This window comes from Pinus tabuliformis, chromosome 2_2, assembly GCF_031772625.1.
Source record: "Pinus tabuliformis cultivar Carrire ecotype Pingquan chromosome 2_2, CPIR1, whole genome shotgun sequence".
Taxonomy (NCBI): Eukaryota; Viridiplantae; Streptophyta; class Pinopsida; order Pinales; family Pinaceae; genus Pinus; species Pinus tabuliformis.
In genome coordinates, this window is record NC_142300.1 from 1,162,715,294 (window position 1) to 1,162,722,754 (window position 7,461).

Genomic DNA, 7,461 nt, shown 5'->3' on the forward strand with positions numbered 1-7,461 from the left:
TCATGTAGTTGATAATATATCGAGCATTGAATTGAGAGATAAACAAGAATACTCTAAATAAGGAACTTATGCCAATTAAACGAAAAGCATACTTCCCAATCCAAGGAAGTTGTCTTCTATTTGCAAAGGTGGGAAAATTTTATTTTAGCTGCATAGAAACTATCGAGATGAATCAAATTGATTATAACACCTACCACGCCTCAGCTATAAAGAAAGAGATAGTGACATCCCTTGCTATCACTAAGGTTCATCCCAAAAGAAAATCACAACCTCTCTCAAGTAAAACCCAAGGATGCTATTAAGTGGTCATAACTTATGACTAGTGACCACTCCACTTCACTCACTCATACATAAATAACTAAATAAATTGCTAAATTATCATGATAACAAATTAAAATTATTATATCCAAACTGTAATATATATTTATATCAATAATTATATTTATGAAAACTATAATTTAATTCAAGTTATTATTAAATTTTTCAAAACAAATTAATTTAATAATATTTTTAAATATACTCATAATTTTTCATGTACGCATGTAAAAAAAATCCTTTTGAAATGAACATTTAATTATTGACTTCTCTTTAATACATCCCATTATATATAAATTCTATACAATTGATGTAAATATTAATTTATTAACCAAGACATTACTACGCAAAACATAATTTCCATATGTCAATCTATAATGTGGCACTTATAACTCGTCATTAATTTTTAAAAGAATGGCTTGATTAGTGTTAGAGCATTAAAAATGCTTCACATCCAACCACTCATCCGATTTCAAAGCCTAAACCAAGAAAATTAACATATGACGAGGTCAAGATTAAGTTTTTGGTATTATATGATGAAAAAGACAACCATTGAATGAGATGGAACTAGTTTCGTTAGTCAAACTTATTTGTATGTTTTATTTTATTGCTATTATTTTCTGGTGATGGTTAATCATTAAATTATTATAAATATATTAAGCACTCACACATCCTTAGCTCTCATAAAACATGTGTATTAACCAGTTCATTTTAAGGATGGGTGCTTCTCAACTGTATGTTTCATTACCACCCTAAGCAAAGTCTCTAATTCTTTAACTTTAGCAATTCAATATGTGTATTAGAAATTGTAAAATAAATTCCACAATCCATTAATTCATAAATAAAGCTTCTTTTTTAATTGGTTAAATTCATTGAAAGGATCCCATTGGTACTTGCTAGTGATATTTAGTGTCTTCATAGAATTGGTCCAAATTTTAGTGACTTTTAATAAATGATTTGGCAAAAATCAAATACTTTTATAGAATTAAATTTGTAAAGTTTATCTAGAAAGATTCTCACTCTTGGAATAGTTTTCAAATTATAGTAGTGTTGATCATGAGCCATTTTGACATATCTTAATTAATGTCAAGAAAGTTGATGTAATTATGGGCAACCAAGGGTTGTGGATGACTTTGTGCTCTTCACATAGAAACCATCATATATATATATATATATATATATATATATATATATATATATATATATATATATATATATATATATATATATATATATATATATATATATATCTATATATATATATAATTCTTTTAATTAACAAATAATGTTGTCTTACAGTGAGATTTGATTGTACCAATCTAGTGTCAAAATATCTTTGCGATCAACATTCAATTGTGTAAATAATGATGAACGAGATCTAGAATCACTCCTCATTATCAAGGCCAAGATCCAATGCTCAGAGTGGCAACAAACGTTGTAAATGGTGCAATCTATGTTATAAATGACATTGTTTACAATATTTAAACTCTATACCAAAATCAACTATCATAGATTTTCTTATAACAATGTTTACAATATTTAAACATTATGTTGAAATCAATTTTCATAGGTTTTTTTTTTCTTTTTCAAGTTCTCCAACTCTATGATTCACTTGGAAACATAAATCCTCTAATGGGAAAAAGTGGAGAAATTTGTCTGAATTTTAGGAAGGCTAAAGTCTAGCGGCCAGTGCTTATTTACTTTTTACCGTCATTTGGAACTTCTGTACAGCATCTCGTAGTTTTCAGAAAAATTTCATTTTGAAACTTTGCCTTTCGCTCAGATTGTTAGCAATGGTAGATTTCACAGGGACAAATGATTAAAAAGAATTCAACATCTCAGGCTGCATAACTAAGAGTGATACCAGTCCAGTTTCTGGCTGAAATCAGATCAAATTCTGTATTGCATCCCTCTAGATTCTAAATGCCAAGATCTGTATGCCAAGGCCGCATAATAATATGAATGTTTCTTGATCTGTATGGAAAAGGATAAATATCTCAGAATTGGAGATAATTAGTGAAATATTTTAGTCAACTCCCTTTGAACAATGAGTATCTCTGGAATCTCACCCACTGTAATTAAGGTGGGGTTCTCTGAAAGTTTTTGAGATTTGAAATCTGATCCACAACAATTAAGCGGGGAGGTCCTCTAAAAGTTTTTGAGATTTGAAATCTGATCCACAGTGATTAAGTTGGGAGGTCCTTTGAAAGTATTTGAGATTTGAAATGCCAAGGATTCCATTGGTTGAAGACAACCTCAGTCTCGATTTGTTTCATATGTTTCTAAATTTTCTCAAAGACATAGCAGTATCAAAATAAAAGCTGCAAAGGGAACTAAGTGCTCTTTGTAACATAATGCATGTCAATAAAATATAGCCAACAATTATTAATAAATCTAATTTGGGAAAACATACGATTACATTTGCATCAATCTTCTTTGATCTATATTATAATTGAAATGTGCATAAAATATCTCACAAATGTGTCACAAAGATAGGGATGAATATTACAGATAATCAACTCTTCCATGCCAAACACACTTATGGAGCCTCAACTCAGCTCGCACAACAAGGATAAGCTGGGGATGCTTCTAGTCAAAAGCAGATGTGATCCTTCAATAACTTGCCGAATCTCAGCTTACTGCTCAACTCAAGAACATACACCATTAGTGAAAACTCTTAGAATCCCACACCTCGAGATAGATTACAAAGCACACACACCCAAATTACTCTTGCTCTAATCCCTATGAGGGTTATTGGCGTCTTCTAGTTCTGTGCATAAAAGGGACTAAACTCAGTCTCCTCTCACCTAGATGATGCGATCTCATAAATGTTATCGAATCTCATTCCAGTAAATGTTGTTGTGGCTATTATCAAATCTCATTCTCGTCTTTAAGCGCTGAATTTAAACTAGCAGAATATTGTGACCCAAAACTGTAAATTGTTGGAAATAATACTGAGAGGGGGGGTGAATCAGTATTATCTAATTCTTTTAATAAATCTTCTTTATTTGTTCTTTGAATTATTTTTGCATGTCAGTACCATAAAATAATGAGCATGAACAAAAGAACAGATAGTCACACCAAAGAACACAAGATGTAAGGTGGAAACCCAATGTGGGTGAAAACCACCTGCTGCAATATGTCTCTATCTTCTTTCAAATTAGAAACTCCTTTTACAATGGTTTTGTACTGGTGCAGTCCTTGACCAGTACGCAGGCTGCAACCTGCAGAGAGCTACAACTCTCTCTCGTTTTCCAGTCTCTCCTGGAAGGGAGCTACAGCCCCCTACTTCTTTTCTTACAAGGACCACTTTTCATAAATTTTCAAACTGGATCCATAAGCATCAAATGATCATCAAGTATAAGAGAATCACCCAATCAACTGTAGTAACCAGATCAACAATAATAGGACCAAACCCAGAACACAACAATGATAAACAAAGATCTTAAGAGAAGTAAGCACCCTGCTCAACTGCTCGCCTGCTTACGTAAGCACCCTGCTCAACTGCTGGCCTGCTTACTGTACTCACCCTGCTCAACTGCTTGCCTGCTTACAGTACGCACCCTGCTCAACTGCTAGCCTGCTTATGTACGCACCCTGCTCAACTGCTAGCCTGCGTACCTTGCTCTAAGTCCATTGAACTGCCTGCGGACCTCCGCACCTGCAACCCTTCTGTGCCTGCGTATGTACGCACCTGCAACCCTTCTGTGCCTGCGTATGTACGCACCTGCAGCCCTTCTGTGCCTGCGTACCTCCGCACCTTCAACCCTTCTGTGCCTGTGTACCTCCGCACCTGCAACCCTTCTGTGCCTGCGTACCGGCGCACCTGAAACGCTTCGTTCCTGCGTACGTACGCACTTTTCTTTCACTGTACCTGCGTACCTTCGGGCATAGATGATTTTAAGACTTCAGAAATAACCCAGACAGTCAGATCTACAGATCTGAACATGCGCTGAAGAGATCTCGGTCCATCAGTAGATTCGCCTTCTTTAGATCTAGACCAGATCTAGCCCTCATAAGATATTCAACCAAAGACATACTCAAGCCAAATGATCTCCTTTGCTTTATATAGGAAAGCCCTTCCTTAAAACATGGATCAATACCACGAGCCGACACCATAATAACACAATACCATCGGCTAAATACCAAGAGTAAAACATAAGAAAACCCCACATGTGAATTTCTTTGCCTTGAAATGTGTGCACTGGGGGTACGCACCTCCTGAATGGGATAACTGCGGGTATGTACGCACTTTATGTAACACTGACCTGCGTGTACGCACCTTATGCAAGGTGTACCTGCGTGCCCCTTATTTTCTTCAATATTTGATAGCTGATCATCAATCTCTGCTGCTGACTTGAAGTACTATGATCTATCACCTGAATGGGTTGCCATCAAGGACAACACTTTAGCCATAATGCCAACAATATGCATATAAATTGTTGTATCATGCATGCTATTTGTTGTTGTTCTGTGCTTAAGGTTTATTCAAATATTACCATTAGAGACATTTGCTCACGCTCTTAAACGAGGGTTTGGACAAAGCCCATAAACATCGAATTTAGAGTCAGAAGAATAAGGGCAGTCATGGTGCCGAAACTGAAGTGATCTCGGGGACAGTGGCTATTACGAGATAATGGCTATTTTAATATTTTATTGGAATATGTAGAAATAAAGATTTGGGATTTTTTTATTTTTTTTCATTGATTCAGAAATCCACATACTGCGTTGCACAGTAATAAAACTGCGATGCTACCTCCATAACCATTATAGCATTTCCATGCAACATCTAAATTAATTTATCGAAGTCACTATCACCAAACCATGGAGTGTTTATACCTGCTCTTTATGTCTAATACGACTCAATAATCGTTGTTGTCAACATTGGAGCAAAAATGGCACTATGGATGGAAGTGAGTAGCACTCCCGACACTGAGCAACAACAAGCAGATTTGGATGCAATCAATGCCCTCAGAGAATCAGCTATAATAGAGCTCAAGGAAAAAGGCAATGGATATGTTAAGATGGGGAAAAAAAACATCATGCAGATGCCATTGATTGCTATACTCGAGCAATCAATCAGAAGATATCAAACAATTTTGAGAATTTAATACTTTTTGCAAACAGGGCCCATGTCAATCTTCTTCTTGGGAATTACAGGCGTGCATTGACAGATGCAGAAGAAGCAATAAAGATCAATTCAGCAAATGTCAAGGCCTATTATCGAGGGGCCAAAGCTGCTCTTGCCTTAGATTTATTTCCAGAAGCAGCGAAGCTATGAAGATGTGGCCTTGAGCAATCTCCTTTAAATGAAGAACTTACAATATCTGGATTTGTTGTTTGCGTGATATATTTTTGATAGCCGGTTAGAGGCAGATAGTATGGGCTGGAAACTTTGTTTAACGATATAGCACAGATTTATGCAAGGACTGGTAAGGCAGAGCATTTTGGTTATTGAAGAACAGAATTACCATCTACAACCTATAGACAAACGTGATCAATCACCCATTGATGGATAAGAATATAAGCTAAAGGCAAGATAGAGTGGTGCCTACCTCCACAAAATGTTTTTGGAATGAAACGCATTATGTGTGCTTGAACATTATGGCCTGAATAATGTGATCTTGGTTCAGGCATTTTGTCGAACACTTGACATGGAAACTTGGTCTATGAACTTTTTCAAATAATTGGTGATCAAACAGGGAGCAAACGAATTTGTTTTAGAGAGACATTCCAAGTGCTTTCATATGATTGCAGGAGTAGACCATATGATAGTAGTCCAACCAGACCGCTAAAATCTATAAATTTATGTCTAAGGAGAGCATTGACTTGAAGTAAACAACAAACATTTTATTCAATATTGTGGGCTTCTTTGATTATAGTTATTTGGGTTTCATTCCTTTGGTGTTGAAATTAGATCTCACACAGTCGATCAGAAATCTTATGCATGGTTGTCTTAAAGGCCATCTATGCAAATTTTTACGAGCTTCCTTCCATTGCGCAAATTCTATGCACCATTTTTTTTTTTAGCGTGATTCTTAACAAACTTAACCCTCTCCTAAAATTTCAAAGCCCTAGAATCAAGGACTTACAACATACTTCCTGCACTGTTAAGCGTGATTTTCGATACCCTGACGCAATGCTCTATGCATGTTTTCTAAATGTGAATCCTGTGCTGCAAGGCATGTTTTTATTCAGTGAGTCCTAGCTCGCCATTCATGTGGCCTTGTTTGTAACTTGGCTTCCTTTCTGCAACTTTTTGCAGACATTTTCGGGAATCGAGATCAAAATGTTTAGCCATGAACCGAATCCAATTTAACTATGCTTAACTACTGTACATTTTTCACTCCCTTGCCGAAGTTATCCAGTCCAATATTGATGGTGTTGATTACGGCACATCACCTGACAGAGACATCCAATGAGGCACGCAATAGAAAAGCAACAAGCCAATAATCAACCCAAACCCTTTAGTATGAAACTTAAAAACTCTCCATCACTAGCTCGCTGGATGTCCTACACTACTGCACATAGGTTTAGTGGTGACAAATTGGAATCTCGTTGGTGTTTCATTTGCAGTCACATAATAACGACCTTAAAAGCTCTAAAAAGAAGAAAAATGTAGCACAATGGGGCGCCACATAACTCAAGCTTAAGCGTAAAATAAATAAGAGGAGATTGATCTAACAATGCGGAGAAAACGAACTCTAATTTCTTATCAGGGTTAAAACGACATGAAGTTGAACAAAGTAAACCTACAGACATTGTATTGCCAGAGTTCTTACCAGGGTGCATCTATGCGTTGGAAGCTATGTACACTCCTAAGTTGTCTTCCTTTGCAACCAAGTAAAAATAAGCTTTCTAATATTCAACTTGACTACTACTCTTGTTAATTGAAAAATTTAATGACAGGCCATAGGACATTAACATGCGAGAAATTGTTATGGTGCTGGGACATTAACATGCGAGGAATTGTTATGGTGCTGGCTTGTTTTTCATAAGTTTTGCACAAATTCTCCATGCCATAGTTGATCAAAAGAAAATAATTAACAAAACTAGTCATGCATGCATGGGCCCATAGGTCTCAAGGGTTCAACATAGCTCTGATACCAAGTGTAAGGACCACATCCTAACTATATACATATCTTC

General features: G+C 35.9%; 1 pseudogene; it reads left to right on the forward strand.

Annotated features, from left to right (window-relative positions):
- Positions 1 to 5,210: 5,210 nt before the first annotated feature.
- LOC149197558 (hsp70/Hsp90 co-chaperone cns1-like) lies at positions 5,211 to 5,596 on the forward strand (annotated as a pseudogene).
- Positions 5,597 to 7,461: the final 1,865 nt, after the last annotated feature.